The 17,990-nt window shown below is 40.7% G+C and overlaps 1 protein-coding gene and 1 long non-coding RNA gene across 2 annotated transcripts in view; both read left to right on the forward strand.

Moving 5' to 3' along the window:
* LOC117529603 (ephrin type-A receptor 6-like) overlaps positions 1-17,990 on the forward strand; it is a 384,313-nt gene that overhangs the window by 112,711 nt on the left and 253,612 nt on the right. The window lies entirely within an intron of this gene.
* Positions 657-10,993, forward strand: LOC117529611. The gene is made up of 3 exons (XR_004566049.1): positions 657-667; positions 10,839-10,841; positions 10,878-10,993. It is a non-coding gene; the product is annotated as an uncharacterized LOC117529611 (long non-coding RNA).

Below are 17,990 nucleotides of genomic sequence, written 5' to 3' on the forward strand. Positions count from 1 at the left end.
GACATGCCCAGCTCTCCACAATTTCTCGGATACTCACTCGACTAAAAAGCCACCGAAAGCCATCTGAATCTTCTGAATGGTGGAAGACATGTCCCGTGAGACTTCCAACACGGACCTGCTTTTGTTCTCCGCCATTGCGGCTTCGTCCCAGCGCGCGAATTCCACCGCACGTCTTTCATTACAAAATCTCCTTTAACAGTGGAATGTGCCTAAAAATGGCTATGCCCACCTCTTCTGCAATTTCTCTGGGTCACACGACGTCCCGGATCAACACAGCCTTCACTTTGGAAATGATCTGGTCATTTCAGCCTGTCGATGGCTGCTTGGAGCGCGGCGCGCCCTCTGCCACTGTGGGCCATCTTTAATCCGGTTGTAATGCTCCTTAATCCTTGTGACGCCCATAGAATCTTCACCGAAAGCCATCTGAATTTTCCGAATGGTTTCCACCTGGCTGTCTCTCACAGTTTCTGAAAAAATTTGATGCAGCGCTGCTCCAATCGTTCAGACATTTTCCTGACAATGAAAATCTGACAAGGGGGGAGGACCAGTGCTCACTCAAAGCCTGCCCACAGGCGAATGACACAACTGACAGGCGTGAAAAAACTCACGCATGCGCATGAAGGTTCAAGCTTGGCTGATGCAAGCTCACATGATTCAAATCCATATAGTTTTTGCAAAAAATAAAAAGGTCCGTTACTTTTCTAACAGACCTTGTATAAGTCCTTTTCCTAATTTTGGGAAAGTTGAACATGCAAACTTACTTTCTCATGCAACATCCAAAGATCATCACTCCTTGCTTTGTGTTTTGGTGCATACAAATACTGTAAGTTTATCATTTTGGTGAAACTACCATAAGAACTGGCCCTGAGCAGGTCCATAGAGGCAGGGTTCTACAATAATAGACAGGATCTGAGGATTCAAGATGGAAGCAGGTACATTGCACACTAAGAGGCACAACCAAGTAGGTAGGATAATGTATAGTAGGGGTATTCATCTCCAGTCCTCGAGGGCCAGTGTCCTGCAATGTTTAGGTGTGTCTCTGCTGCAAAACACTTGAGTCTATTAATGAGGTCATTAGCAGCACTCTGGAGAACTTAACTGCATATTGAGGAGGTAATTCAGCCATCTGATTCAGGTGTGTTGGACCAGGGACACATCTAAAAGTTGCAAGACACCGGTCCTCAAGAAGTGGAGTTGAAGACTCTTGATGTATAGGAACATCTGTGACAAATATAGATTTGGGCACCAAAAATCTAAGTGGGCAACATCATCAAAGGTGGTTGAAAACAGTAGGGCTGAGTTGCTGTGGGAATTCAAGTTCCAGATAAACAATCAGGTGCTGTCCAACCAGTCGGTTATAGTGGTGGTTGGTTGGCGAAAAGCCATGAAGGGCAGTTGTGGTAGACGTGGCTATTCCAAGAGATAACAGCATTAAAATGGCAGAACATGAGAAGATAAAGAAGTACCAAGGGCTGCAAGAAGAGCTACAATGGATGCAAAAGGTAAAGGCCAATTGGTCCCCATGGCAACAGGAGTTCTCAGGGCTATGATCACCAAACTGGGAGAATGGCGTCAGCAGCAGGTGGAACATCTGAGGAGTCTGACAGTTCCAGACAGTATTTTAGCTGTTAATAAGGACTGCACTCTTCTGGACAACCTCCCAGTCCTTTAGTTGACGATCGAATCTTGAGGGAGGCACACACCGCTCCCACCACAACCGCAACTGCCACTACACAAGGATATTTTTTTTTTCTTTTTTATAAAGGAATACTGCTGTATTTGTGGAATACTGCAGTTACAAGGAGTAGAAGTGGTGAAAGTAGATGAGTTTAAATATTTGGGGTCAACTGTTCAAAGTAATGGAGAGTGTGGTAGAGAGGTGAAGAAGAGAGTGCAGGCAGGGTGGAGTGGGTGGAGAAAGGTGGCAGGAGTGATTTGTGACCGAAGAATATCAGCAAGAGTGAAGGGGAAAGTTTACAAAACAGTAGTGAGACCAACTATGTTGTATGGTTTAGAGACAGTGGCACTAACAAAAAGACAGGAGGCAGAGCTGGAGGTGGCAGAGCTGAAGATGTTGAGATTCTCTTTGGGAGTGACAAGAATGGACAAGATTAGGAATGAACATATCAGAGGGACAGCTCAGGTGGGACGGTTTGGAGACAAAGTCAGAGAGGCGAGATTGAGATGGTTTGGACATGTGCAGAGGAGGGACCCAGGGTATATAGGGAGAAGGATGCTGAGGATGGAGCCACCAGGCAGGAGGAGAAGAGGGAGACCAAAGAGGAGGTTCCTGGATGTGCTGAGAGAGGACATGCAGGTGGTTGGTGTGACAGAGGAAGATACAGAGGACAGGGTGAGATGGAAACGATTGATCTGCTGTGGCGACCCCTAACGGGAACAGCCGAAAGACAAAGAAGAAGACTGCTGTATTTTCTGTGATAGCCTGAATAGTTTTGCTGTAGTGAGCAACAGTCTCATTAACTGGTTAAATAAAACAGCACAACAATAAACCACAGCCACAATTCTCAGCAAATCAATAATTTATCACAACTATAGAGATTTAAAAATATTTTTATTGGCCCTGGCTCTCTTTCTTCGTTCTGTTCTGACAATGACAGATTGTCTTGTATGAATCAAATCTTCACAACTCTTATCCAGGACGAGCACCTTAATCTATAGAAGCATGTGTGTGCCTGTGTGTGTGTGTGTGTGTGTGTGTGTGTGTTTGTGTGTGTGTGTGTGTGTGCGCACGTGCGTGTGTGTGTGTGTGTGTGTGTTTTCATTATAACATACCAATAATGTCTAACTGAAAGTGATTATTGGCATTCAAACCACATTTTCACCTTTAAGTAAACAAGAATTATTTAGCCATCCAGCATGTTCGCTGTCAACAGCACACAGTGGTCTTGTTTGTCTCTTTATGAGTGAGTGATACCAGGTCAGGGATAGCCTCATCTGAAGAAAAGTGGGACAGCAAAAGATGGGTGACAAAATTAAAAAAAAGTGGAGGAAGCCAAATGTGATGTGTTGGCAGGACACTAGACAGAAGGGGAGCAATGACAGTTTATTTAAATTTATTTTAGTTCATATAGTGCCAAATCACAACAAAGCTGCCTCAAAATGCTTCACACAAGTAAGGTCTGACCTTACCAACCCCTAGAGCAAGCACACAGGGGACAGTGGTAAGGTAAAACTCACTCTGATGATATTGAGGAAGAAACCTCAAGCAGACCAGACTCAAACGGGTGACCCGCTGCTTAGGTCATTCTACCAAAAAGGTTTATTTACAGAACACAACAGCTATTGATGAGAGTCCATGCAGGCATCCAGTCAACCTTGCTCAGTTCTTCTCACTTCTCTGCCCTTGCTCTACTCCAGGGGTGGCCAAGTTCGGTCCTCGAGAGCCACCTTCCTGACACTCTTAGTTGTCTCCCTGCTCCAACACACCTGAATCCAATGAAAGACTCATTAGTTGGAGCAGGGAGACAACTAAGAGTGTCAGGAAGGTGGCTCTTGAGGACCAAACGTGGCCACCCCTGGAGTAGAGCAAGGGCAGAGAAGTGAGATCAGGTTGTAACTTGCTGTACAGTTGCACAAATGAGCAAGATAGGATGTTGACTGTGTTATACCAAGACTCTAAAGACAGTAGCATCAGTATGAATAGAGCTGATTGATCATGAGTGTGAACCTGGGCTTTGATGAGACTGTAGTTAGCATTACTTACATATATGCTACCCATGTTGGCTGTGAAGAGGAGAACTATTTCTGAGATCAAAAAAATAATGAGCATAGGAAGACACCAGATGGACAAAAGGAGTTTTTGTGGTCTGTCCCCTGTCTGTGTCTTTTGTCCTTGTTAGTTGTCTTTATGATCTGTCCCCTGTCTGTGTTCCTAGGTTAATGGTCATTGTGCTCCAGTCTTGTGTTCATGTCCATTAGCCATGCTGTTTTCCTGTTTGCACTCTTTTACATCTTTGATTTCCATGTTAGTTTTCTGCCTTTTCTTCCCTGGTTTGTACTTGGTTATTTTGTGGTTCTCCTTTTAGTTTTATTATTATTATTATTATTATTATTATTATTATTGTGGTATGTTTTAGGTTCTACTCACCCCCAGGGTTACTTGAGGTTTGTGACATGACGCTTTGGTCTTTGTCAGTTTCTGTGTGTGTTTGTAGGCGTGTCATTTTTACCGGTCTCCCCTACACAGCTGCTCCACACTTCCTAATCACTCCACCTGTTGTTTGTCAGCCCATTTCTGTCACTATTTAGTCATGCACTGTTTCCTTTTTAGTTTGTCGGATTAGTCTTTGCATTGTATTTGCTCCACCGTACTGTTGTGATGAAAAGGGAGCTGAGCCATAGTCCTCTTCTGCTGACGTTTTGACATCATCTTCACTTTCCTCCACAACCGACTCGGTCCACTCATCTGCCTTGTTATCCATCAGTTCTTTCGGGTGCTGAACACCATAATTGGATTGTCGGCTTGATCTGTTATGTCGTTCCACAAACTTCAAATACCAGCCATTTGAGGCGTTGACGTTCTGGTTTCCATGTTGCTTATGCAGCCGCAATGCCTCATATTTCCCTGTCACGTAACCTCTGCTGTTTGCCTTTCCTGGAACCATTTTATCAGCTCCTCTTCAATGTCCTGATAGCGTGCTTTAGGCCTGCCACTGAACAGCCGTTTTGCTGTTATGTCCAAGGTTGTAAGCTTATCCTTACACCACTCCCGGACACATACCCTATTGACTAGGAAAATCTGAGCATGCTTCTCCTTCTCTTCCACTTAATGACTTTTAGCTTGAACGATGCCAAGTAGCAGCATTTGTGCTGAGCCATTTTATGTAATTGTGTAGCAGCCACTGCATGCAGAAAAACATTTGTTTCGACTCTGCGCTGCTTCCGTTGCATGCAGTACACATGCCGCCCGTACATACCGTAAGGCCGTACTGTGTACAGCATGCATGCAAGCAAGCATGTTCACTCAAACAATTGTCAATAAATGCCCCCCTTTGCGAAAATTTCAGTCCTCCGTGGGATTTAATAGAGTAAATATGGTGTTTAGACAAGCTGCAGTTTTTGGGAAGAAAACACCCCTATGAAGACAATCAAAGTAGAGCTGATGAAGACCTTCTGCTGTGGATCAAAAAAGTAACAAGAGCCTCGATGCACACAATCAGTTTGTATGTGGCTGGGTACAAGAGTGACCTGCAATCACATTTGAGGAAAATGTGGTTTCAGCCAAGGTAAGAACACTGTGTATTTTTTTTTCATGTACTCCAAATAAACATCCACTTTTCCACATGCCCTTGCTCCACCCAGCCGTTTCACTCAAACATTGGTCAGCACAGGTAACAGCTGTGGGGCAGCTTAATTCAAAGCAATTCTCATTTCAAATAACACCAAAAGCAGGAATGACGTTGAAATGCACTTTCACTTACTATGAAATGACTGCAGTAAATCAATACGTTAGCAAGATTTGTGCCATCAGAATTATCCTTCAAAGCTGCCTGCCACACTCAGTGTCGATCTACACACTACTTTTCATGTGCTTCTCCGTGGTGTGTTATCTGATAATAATGCCTCTCCACCTGTCCATCATACTCTGATCTATAGTGTCAACCTTCCACTTTACATTAATTGACCCTCATCCTTGGGATTCTGCAGTTTACAGCTGATTTATTCACGTTTGTCTTACGTGTAAGTTTATTTGTGTGTGTGTGTGTGTGTGTGTGTGTGTGTGTGTGTGTGTGTGTGTGTGTGTGTGTGTGTGTCTGTGTGTGTGTGTGTGTGATGTAGTGTGCATCTCTAATGGCCCGGTCACACGGCAATCGCTGAACAAAGGGGAAAAAAGTCACAAAGCCACAAATCGTCGAGAAAAAATGGACGAATGAGCCGGCATGTCTTCCATCACCGAACAGCCCGCGAGTGCAGAGCGCATAAAAGACCGAAACAAAACCGAAATTAACAAAAGAAAAACAAAGTGAACGGAGACCTTGATGCATTGATCATTTCTGCAGTGAGTCTGCAGCTGCGTTGTCTTGACAACAGGTTTGTCTTCATTACGTGTGCCCACACATGCATGTTGGCGCCAGAGACGCCTGCAAAGTGCGTAAATACTTAAAGTAGTTGATCAAATGTTCTTGCCACTATTGTTTGTTTATGAAAACATTGCTTTTCGTCCCACACATGGACGAGTCACGTTCAGCTCGTTGGATCTTTAGCTATTGATCCCTTCAGATACCGTCAGTGTTTGTGCACACGTCACTTAACAAAGGGCAACGAAGCCCTAACAAAACAAGAAATCTGGACTTTTGTTGACTTTTGTTGGCATCGTTTAACCTTCACTCAGCTTCGTTCCTGCAGTGGTCGCTTCATCAGGATTTTTAAACTGTCGAAAAATTTGAACGAAAGGTAATGAAAACCTCAGTTCTTCTGTATTTCGTTTTATGTTATCGTTTGCTTAGTTTTTGTAATGTTAGCCTTTTGTTTGAGTTTGTTCAACCAGCTGAATGTTTTCACACAGTACAAAAGCTGGTGTCGCAGACCGAACGGTCCCCCCAAAAATCGGTGCCCCCTGCCTTCACTGTGCATGCCTCGCCTTCACTGCTCATGCGTCATTTCAGCAGAAATTCACAGATTATCACCTCATTTCTGCTTCAAACTGCACTCCAGTCATCATCTATCTCAGCAACAGATATCTGAAGCTTTTGTACAACAATCATTTCCACATAAATTCAGCATTATTTCATAATAAAAGGCGGGGGAGCACGGCAGCAGCACGTCTGACTCTGTTTCTCTGAGTCTGACTCTACACCCAAAGCGATCAAAGGGAATAATGTGATTATCAACCATCAGATGACAAAGTAAAACCTCTTAAATCTTTCTGAAGTCAGTGTTAAACAGAAACGAGGCTGTTTTAAGCAGAAAAATCAAATCAATTTTATTTATATAGCGCCAAATCACAACAAACAGCTGCCCCAAGGCACTTTATATTGTAAGGCAAGGCCATACAATAATTTCGGAAAAACCCCAACGGTCAAAATGACCCCCTGTGAGCAAGCACTTGGCGACAGTGGGAAGGAATAACTCCCTTTTAACAGGAAGAAACCTCCAGCAGAACCGGGCTCAGGGAGGGGCAGTCTTCTGCTGGGACTGGTTGGGGCTGAGGGAGAGAACCAGGAAAAAGACATGCTGTGCAAGAGAGCAGAGATCAATCACTAATGATTAAATGCAGAGTGGTGCATACAGAGCAAAAGGAGAAAGAAACACTCAGTGCATCATGGGAACCCCCCAGCAGTCTAAGTCTATAGCAGCATAACTAAGGGATGGTTCAGGGTCACCTGATCCAGCCCTAACTATAAGCTTTAGCAAAAAGGAAAGTTTTAAGCCTAATCTTAGTGTGACTCGGGGGTGTTGACTCATTTAAACTAACATATTCATCCTGCTGTAACCAGGTTTCTGTAAGGCAGAATAAATCAATATGTTGATCAATTATTATATCATTTACTAACAGGGACTTAGAAGAGAGAGACCTAATGTTTAATAGACCACATTTAACTGGTTTAGTCTGTGGTGCAGTTGAAGGTGCTATATTATTTTTTCTTTTTGAATTTTTATGCTTAAATAGATTTTTACTGGTTATTGGTGGTCTGGGAGCAGGCACCATCTCTACGGGGATGGGGTAATGAGGGGATGGCAGGGGGAGAGAAGCTGCAGAGAGGTGTGTAAGACTACAACTCTGCTTCCTGGTCCCAACCCTGGATAGTCACGGTTTGGAGGATTTAAGAAAATTGGCCAGATTTCTAGAAATGAGAGCTGCTCCATCCAAAGTGGGATGGATGCCGTCTCTCCTAACAAGACCAGGTTTTCCCCAGAAGCTTTGCCAATTATCTATGAAGCCCACCTCATTTTTTGGACACCACTCAGACAGCCAGCAATTCAAGGAGAACATGCGGCTAAACATGTCACTCCCGGTCTGATTGGGGAGGGGCCCAGAGAAAACTACAGAGTGCGACATTGTTTTTGCAAAGTTTCACACCGATTCAATATTAATTTTAGTGACCTCCGATTGGCGTTACCGGGTGTCATTACTGCCGACGTGAATTACAATCTTACCAAATTTATGCTTAGCCTTAGCCAGCAGTTTCAAATTTCCTTCAATGTCGCCTGCTCTGGCCCCCGGAAGACAATTGACTATGGTTGCTGGTGTCGCTAACTTCACATTTCTCAAAACAGAGTCGCCAATAACCAGAGTTTGTTCCTCGGCGGGTGTGTCACCGAGTGGGAAAAATGGTTAGAAATGTGAACGGGTTGGCGGTGTACACGGGGCTTCTGTTTAGGGCTACGCTTCCTCCTCACAGTCACCCAGTCGGCCTGCTTTCCCGGCTGCTCGAGATCTGCTGGAAGGGAACTAACGGCGGCTAGGCTACCTTGGTCCGCACCGACTACAGGGGCCTGGCTAGCTGTAGAATTTTCCACGGTGCGGAGCCGAGTCTCCAATTCGCCCAGCCTGGCCTCCAAAACTACGAATAAGCTACACTTATTACAAGTACCATTACTGCTAAAGGAGGCCGAGGAATAACTAAACATTTCACACCCAGAGCAGAAAAGTGCAGGAGAGACAGGAGAAGCCGCCATGCTAAACCGGCTAAGAGCTAGTAGCTGCGCTAAGCTAGCAGATTCCTAAAAACACACAAAGTGAATTATGTGTAAATAATTTAGAGGTGATTCAGCAGAGGGAGTGCTTTAGTTAAGGCACGTGAAGATTACACTGGGAAACAAATCGTTATCTAGTTAACTAGATCAATCTAACTGCACAGATTAAACAGCTAACAGATACAGAAAAACACCGCTGTGCTCCGGAACAGGAAGTGATACAATACCGCAGTGAGAGCCAACCAGCAGTAGAGGAGGCGATAATCGGTGTATCGCTGCTGATCCTCTGAAATGCACAGTGAAGGCAGGGGGGACCTTTTTTTTATGGGGGCTTGTTTGGTCTGCGACACCGGTTTTTGAGCGCTTTTGTGGAGGAGCTACAGCTCCATCCCAGTGCCGAGTCCTGGAACGCAGAGATGCAGATGCACACTGCTCCAGCGGTGGCTCCAGGTGCATTTCATTTAAAGCGTCAAGATCAACATTAGCTTCGGTTTTGTTTCATTCCTCTTTCGTCCCTTTTTGCGCTCTTGAGTCGCAGGCTACTTGGTGATAAAGCTCGGTTGTCCACCTTTTCTCAATGAATTGTGATCTTTTTTTACTTTTTTCCTTCGTTCAGGAATCATCGTATGCTGTGTGACTGGGCCATTAGGTTTGTTTCCTTTCTTGGACAAGACACTTTGTCTGCATAATGCCAATATACCCAGCTGTAAAGGATTACTGGCATCGGCAAAAAGGAAGTAACCTGTGATGGACTGTCATCCTGTCCAGGTGGATTTTGTAGCACGAGATAAGCACAGCACCAATGGGTTTTAGGGCCTATGTATGTAGGACTAAAAGAAGAAGAATTGGTGAATTGTTCAGAGTGAAAGTACTCTGTCTTGAAACAATGAGCATTATCAATTACTCTAACATGATTTTCCTTTCTCTTTTTTTTACATTGACACGTGCAGTTAAAACGATGTAGAAAAGTCAAGAACAGGCAAAAGGGAAAGCAGCTAATGTCAATAGTCAATAGAGCTCAATAGAGCCGGTCCATAAGTAAAAATTATATTCATATTATCCATAGAGATTTAGACTACAAGCTCAAAAGTTGTAACCATCCAACACAGACTCACTAAGATCTATGATGTTGCGTAATGATGGTATGTGCTCCTGTTGAAGCCACAAGTTTGTATGATAGTCACCTCATTTTAACAAAAATATGTTTTATTTGCAATGCCACCAAAAAGAACAACACGACCCAGAATCCTAAAATTCAATGTCAATTTCTCTGAATGGTGGATATCAGATTACCAGATAAATATTTTTATTAAACCCTGAGGTAACCAGCTGTTGTGGTTCTGGTGCTCTCAGTTAATATGACATGAGAAATGCTGCCTAGATGAGCATCTCAGTGGGTCAGCCTACAATGAGGCACACATAATGTGAATGTAAATGCTTTTGCTAAGCTAAATTCAAATTCTGATTCACGGGAGTTTATAGAATTATTTTATTATAGTTTATTATTAACTATCTAACTGTTTTTCCAAGTTGACTGGGAACAATTTTGGACTCCTATTTAAAGTTCTTGTTGGACTGTTGACATCAAAGCACCAGTGACGCACACCAAAAATGTAAGTCCCTTTTCTGTTGTTTATAAATGAATAAAATATCAAATGACAAGGATCTATTTTAGCTGTTATATAAAACAAATAATGAATGTTTTTCATTGTTTCAATGGAACGAATATTTAATTAGGTGAAAGCTGGAATTTTCCATTCAACAAGGCGAAGCGTAGTATATTATTTTAATATTTTATAATTATACAGTAATTCACCTCATGAAATATTCATACCATTGAACTGATAAACATTCATTATTTGTATACTATTATTAACCATATTAAAAACTATAAGAATGCAAAGGATTTGAAAAATGTTGAGAAGATTGAGATGGTTGGATTCGCATTTAAACATAATTGGCGGTATATACACAATCTTGGACCCTTTCCTACTTTTCTTGTTTTTCTTTCCTTTTTTTATCCATATCATATGTTTTATGGTTGTAGTTGATTGGCTTGGTTCCAGTATTAAAGTCAAGTCAACTTTATCTGTCAGTTTTGCAATGTATACACAGATATAATGACAATTGCAATTTTGTTCCTCTCAGTCTCCTGGACAACACAGAGTAAAAAAAGTAAGAATGTACTACAAGAGCTATCAACAACAGTAAACAGTAAGACAGTAGAATGTGGTCAGTGAGGTACCTGTTGGTAGCAGGATGTCTTGTGCAAATTGAGCAGTGATTCAACATTGATGAGCTTATTCAAAGTAATTTAAAGTGCATGTAGTGCATAAGCAGTCCTTGGAGATACATTCAGTGTTTGTGAGGAGGTTGTCAGGAGTAACAAGTCAGTGTCCTTGGAGTGGTGGGGGGGTCAGGATCCAGAGTTTGTGTGTGAGCAACAGGAGAAATGAAGGAAGAGCAGGGAGATAGTTGAGTGCTTTGACAGCCTGGTGAGTAAAACTGTCCCTCAGTCAGCTCGTCCTGTCCTGGAGACTCTGCAGTCTCCTCCCTGACGGTAACAGGCTGAAGAGGCAGTTTAATGGGTAAGTGAGATCTCCCGTGATGCGTATGGCCTTGTGGGTGAGTCGGGTGCTATATATGTCTTGGAGGCGGAGAGGGGTACCTGTGATCTTCTCAGCTGCTATCACGATGCGTTGAAGGGTCCTGCTGTAGGATGCGGTGCAGGCGTGAAACCACACCATGGTGCAGCTTGATAGGATGCCCTCGATCGTGCCCCTAAGGTGCACATGATGGAGGGCGAGGCCCTAGCTCTTCTTAGTTTGTGGAGGAAGTGGAGACATTGGTGAGCCTTCTTGGCCAGTGATGTCTCTGGTGGTCGAGGAGAGATCCTCTGTGATGTGTACACCCAGGAACCTGGTATTGCTCACCCTCTCCACAGCAGCACCGTTGCTGGTCGGAGGGGAGTGTTGGATGTCTGCTCTCCTGAAGTCCACAACAATCTCTTTTGTCTTCTCCATATTCAGGGAGAGGTTGTTGTGCTCATACCATGAAGTCAGGTGGTTCACCTTGTTCTTGTAGTTGGTCTTATCGTTGTTGCTGATGTGACCCACCACACTTGTGTCATCTGCGAACTTGATCAAGAGGTTGGTCTTGTGCAGCGGTGTGCAGTCGTGGGTCAGCAGGGTGAAGAGGATGGGGCTCAGCACACATCCCTGGGGTGCATCCGTGTTCAAGGTGATGATGCTAGATGTGTTGCTGTCGACCCGCACTGCCTGTGGTCTACCTATCAGGAAGTCCAGCAGCCAGTTGCACAGTAAGGCGTTCAGTCCCAGCTGGTCCAGTTTGACGATCAGCTGTTGGGGGATGATTGTGTTGAATTCTGAGCTGAAGTCAATGAACAGCATTCTGACATATGAGTCCTTATTGTCCAGATGTGTAACCGCTGTGTGGAGAGTAGTGGCGATGTCATCCTTGGTTGAGCGATTGGACCGATATGCAAATTGGAAGGGGTGTAGGGAGGAGGGGAGTGCAAACATGAAGCTTTGTGAGCGCTGATTCTGCTGAATGTTCTTCTAACACTGCCCACAGACAGTATGATCGCAGTATAAAATAAAATGCTTTATGTAAAGATTTTCTGAAACACCAATGAAGAAAATGAGTGGGGTTTGTACTGCTGGAAGTGAAGCCCTTAAAAAAGTGGGCAGTCACTGTTGAGCTCTATTTAGCACATGTCTATACAAAACATATGTCACATTAACATTTTTATACCCAGTATGATTGACTAAATCACTACGAAAAGGTTCAATTATGGCACAAAGTGCAGAATCCTGTGTAGTAATTGCTGAGTAACAACAAGTCAAAGCTGTGCACCCCCTCCAGGCCTTACCTGCACAGTTCCAGCACATCATTCCAGATGTCTCTTTCATTATTATTGAAAGTACAGGCTACTGTTTATGGTAAAAAACATGGCCTCGATTCAGCTGTCACAGATTGTGTACAGGGTGTCTTTATCTTTTAGGAAACATTCCCCTCTCTAAGCCTCTGTCAATGATGAACAACTCCTTTCCCCTGACTAAACTGAATGGTTGTCAGAGATTCCCATCAGGCACTAAGTATAGACTTTAAGCTACCAGGTGCCTTTGGATGGAAAAAAAAAAACGAAATATCAAACAGAGGTAGGTTTATGTGAGGGTTTCACAGCTGTGTTTGAATAAAAAAATGAATCTTAAAGCGGCTACCCATTAAAGTTCTGAGAGGCTGGTATAAGCATGCATCATATGCGTGAAAAGGCATTGAAAACAGGATACGGCAGACAAATTTACTTGGGATGCGCATGTTTTTATGCTGTGAATGAACACAGAATATGATTCACATGTTCACACTGAAGGTGTTCTTATTGGTGTCATTCCTGACAGTTTTTGATGTTAACCTGCTCTGCCTGCCAAACAAAAGGGTTCTGCTGGAAACGCAAATCAAGCCAGACTTAACTGTTCCGACCCGTACCATACTGTGCAGTACCGACCCGAGCCACTAGGTGGAAACGGGGTTGTCAGCATATGCTGGCTAAATCGTCACAGTCTGACAGGACCCTTAAGGATTAAATCTAATATTGTATAGAGAGCTGACTATCACATTCAGGTCACAGTTTATAGCTCACAGAAAGAAGCATATGGCTATTAATTTTACTGTTGTACTTAAAAATTGAATGTGGCACCAGCAGATAATTGAGGTTTCATCCAACTTTAAAAATTTCTTAATTTTTCTCGAGCAAATTTCTAAACTTTAACCATATATCAGCAATTATATAATGGCTGAGTGGATCTTTGTCATTTGATTGGTACTTTGTATGTCACGTGACATGGATTATTCGTCCCATTTGTGTTGCGTTGCAATTAGTGTGCAAATATGGTTCCATTTACTGTGTAAATTTGGTTCCTTTGGTACATTTAGTACCATTGAACACTGCAAACCCCGCCTACGCATACACTAGTGGGGGCAGTGTATAGCTAAATATGGCGGTGTTTGTTTTGCTGACGGACGATGATTTGAAGGAGCTACGTAATTGAAAGTGCTAATTCTTCGAATACACGCACACACACACACACACAAAAAAAACATCCACTACGCTATAAGTTGTGTGGAGGCATGAAGACCTATTTGGATGAAGAGGATAAAGTTAGGATGAAAAGCTGGACAAATTTCTGACACAATTTTTCACTTGACTGAGGAAGTACACAAGGTGTTTTTTTTTTTTTTTTGGAAGTATCACGGAGTGCATCTGTTTTTGCAAGGTGACTGAGAACAATTTTGGACTACTATTTAAAGTTTGTGTTGGACTGTTGATGTCAAAGCACCAGTGACACACACCAAAATGTAAGTCCCTTTTCTGTTGTTTCTAAATTAATATAATATCAAATGACAATGATCTATTTTAGACATTATATAAAACAAATAATGAATGCTTTCTTTCAATGGAACCAATATGTCATGACGTGAAAGATGGAATGTACCATTCAATGAGGCAAAGTCGAGTTGAATGGTACATTCCAGCTTTCACCTCATGAAATATTTGTACCATTGAACTCATAAATATTCATTATTTGTATAATATATCATTTCTAAATGATACATTTAGAGTATAATCAAATGCTATCTGTCATATTTTGTGCTTTTATCTGTAAGTGGGCAATTGCAATAAGTGTAAGACAGTGAAAATGTCAAATAACTGACATCCAAGGTTGACAAACGAAAACATTAAAGTTAAAGTAAAATGTCCTTACAAAAATTAAGTGAAATAAAACATTTTGCCTACATTGTTATGAAGGCTTTTGTAGACAAATAGTTATTTTACAGATTTTTCACTAAATCATCATGACCACACACCTTCAATAAGCCTATGGCACTAAAAGTTCAGCAACCTTAAAATTAACTTTAAAAATGTTAAATTGTTAATATGGAATTAGCTGACCTAATTATACCCTATGTACCGGCCCGGGCTCTGCATTCACAGGGTGCAGGACTACTTTGTGTGCCTAGGGTGAATAAAAAAATTCTGCAAGCCACAGAGCCTTCTCTTATCATGCCCTTGTTTTGTGGAATGATCTCCCTACGGAGATAAAACAGTGAGATTCTGTAGAAACATTCAAGACAAGATTAAACGAGGTTAGCAACGGGGAGGGTTGGTGTGCGGTGACCGGACCTGTGGTGGTGGAGGTTACGGGTGAGAATTGTTTTTTGCAATTAACAGTGGCCATACTAAGCCACAATAGTTAACATGGCACCACCCAAGAAAACGGAGCAACTTGAGGAAAAATATAGAGGAGATAAAGACCTCAATAAACCAGATATTAAAAGACATGTCTAATTTAGACAAGCTGACAGTGGAGATTAAAGAACTCCAAAAACTGGTTAAAGAGAAGGGCAAGATCATTAAGAAACTTGAACAACGTGTAGATGAACTTGAACAATTCACTAGAAAAGATGATGTTATAATATCTGGACTAGAAACAAGGCATCGGACATATGCAAAGGTTGTTGGATTCTGGTGGAACCAGTGGGGAGAATGCACCACCTGAAGAACGACAATCATTGGAACAGCAAGTTACAAACCTTTTATATAAAAAAGGTGTTGACATCCATCAAGACACGATATCAGACTGCTATACTGTTCCAACTAAAGATAGAAAAAATAAACTGTCTAACACTGTTATACGATTTACAAGCAGAAAATATAAAAATGAATTATTAAGACAGGCAAAGAATTTGAAAGGAACGAGTGTCTACATAAATGAGCATCTAACAAAAAAAAATGCAGATATTGCTAGGGAAGCAAGACTATTAAAAAAACAGAAACACATTGTTGCTACATGGGTCTGGAATTACAGGGTGTGGATTAGAGTAAAAGAAGGAACAAACGGTATACAAATCGAAAACATGGAGGACCTTACAAAATACAGACCTGAATAGACAATCAAATATGACGTCTGTTGGTAATTGGACCAACAACAAAAAAATCAGCTCAAACATGGAAACAGATGATAAAATATATGACATAGACACTAATATTGATGAAAGTATATTTGACAAAAACGATTGGTTGTGAGTATTATACGGTAGAACAGCTAAATAGTGAAAAAATTGCAGAAGATACCCTGTCACTCATACATATAAACAGTCAAAGCTTGTATTGTAAAATGTCACAAATAAAAGATTATTTAAATCAGTTTAAAAATAGATTTAGTATTGTTGCAATCACTGAATCTTGGCTTAATGATGATCTCATGGATGATGTTCAAATGAAGGTATATGAGCTGTATTTTGTGAACAGAAGAGATAAAAGGGGCGGTGGTGTTGCTCTGTACATAAAGGCAGATCTGATATGTACAATTGTAGAAGAAATGACAACTGTGGATGACGTCATAGAAATTGTAACAGTGGAACTTGTACATGAAACATCTAAGAATATTCTAATCAGTTGTGTATACAGAGCACCAGACACTTGTGTTGTGAAATTTACAGATAGAATAATAGAGTTATTCCATCAAATTAAAAATAAAATGCTTTTTATATGTGGAGATCTGGAGCTCCAGTTGCCAAAGAATAAGTGATTTTGTGAATTCAGTGTATAGTTTGGGGTTATTCCTCTTGATAACAAAACCAACCAGAATTACATCGCAAAGTGCAATGGTAATCGACAATATATTTACAAATAGAACAGATGAAATTATCAGGAATGGGATCTCGATGACAGATGTTAGCGATCATTTACCAGTTTTTTCAATATTTACATATAAAAATAGGTACAAGAAAAAAAACTGTTATAAACTTTAAAAGCGATAAGTCAGTAAAAGCCTTAGAGGCATTAAAATATGATCTTAAAAATCAAAATTGGGAAGAAGTTTATGTCAGTGATGTTAATGTAGCATATAACTAATTTATGAAAATATTGATGAACTCATATAATATAAACTGTAAATTAATAGAAATTAGTAAGAAAAGAGTAAATAAACCATGGCTGACAAAGGGAATAAAAAATGCTTGTGCAAAGAAAAACTATTTATACAGGTGCTTTTTAAAAATGCAAACAAAGGAAACAGAACACAGATACAAAAAAGATAAAAATAAACTATTGACAATAATTAGGAAACAAAAAAAAGATTATTATAGTGAACAATTAAATAAGAGTAAAGATAATATGAGGGCAACATGGGGAATTATAAAAAGTGTGATTGAAAGTGATGGAGCAAAAGCAACTTTTCCAAATTACTTTGTCAAAGAAAATAAAGAGAGATATGACATAAAAGAAGTGGCAAATGGGTTTAATGATTATTTTTCAAATATAGGATCAAGTCTGGTGGGAAATAAACCAATAGTAGAAGATACATTACATACACTTGTAAATACGGTCAATAGTATTTTCCTGGACAATGTGGAAAAAGATGAAATAAGAAATATTGTAAAAAACTGCAAAAGATCAAATGACCATGAAGATTTAGACATGATGACTGTAAAAAGTACAATAGAAACTGATATTGAACCATTCACTTATATTTGCAATTTGTCTCTGTCAACAGGGATTTTTCCAGATTAAATAAAAATTGCCAAGGTAGTCCCATTATATAAAAATGGAGACAAACATAATTTCTCTAATTACAGGCCAGTATCATTGCTTCCACAGTTTTTTAAATTATGGAAAAAGTTTTTGTGACAAGGTTGGATAAATTCACTGAGAAACATCATATTTTAAATAATGCTCAGTATGGATTCAAAACAAAACATTCAACAGCTATGGCAATTATGGAATTAATAGAGAAAATATCAACAACAATAGAAAATAAGGATTATTTTGTAAGTATTTTTATTGATTTGAAAAAGGCTTTTGCTGTTATTGACCACTCAAGATTGCAATATGGAATAAGAAGTATTGCGCATCAGTGGGTAAAAAGCTACTTAGAAAACAGAAAACAGTTTGTTCAGATAAATAATACCAAATCAGAATTGTGTAATATTACTTATGGAGTACCACAAGGATCAGTACTTGGACCCAAACTGTTTATTTTGTATATCAATGATTTTGTGAATGTATCTAATGTGCTTGGTAGCATTTTATTTGCTGATGATACAACGCTGTTTTACTCTGGATCAGATATACAGGAAGTAGCACAAGTGATAAATACAGAATTGGAAAAGGTTAAACATTGGTTTGATATAAACAGACTGTTACTAATATTAATAAGACAAATTTCATATTGTTTAATGACAGAGCAAAAAAATAACGTGTCATTACAAATAGATGGAATGGATATACAAAGGGTAAAAGAAACTAA

The sequence above is a fragment of the Thalassophryne amazonica genome, chromosome 2, assembly GCF_902500255.1.
Source record: "Thalassophryne amazonica chromosome 2, fThaAma1.1, whole genome shotgun sequence".
Lineage (NCBI taxonomy): Eukaryota > Metazoa > Chordata > Actinopteri > Batrachoidiformes > Batrachoididae > Thalassophryne > Thalassophryne amazonica.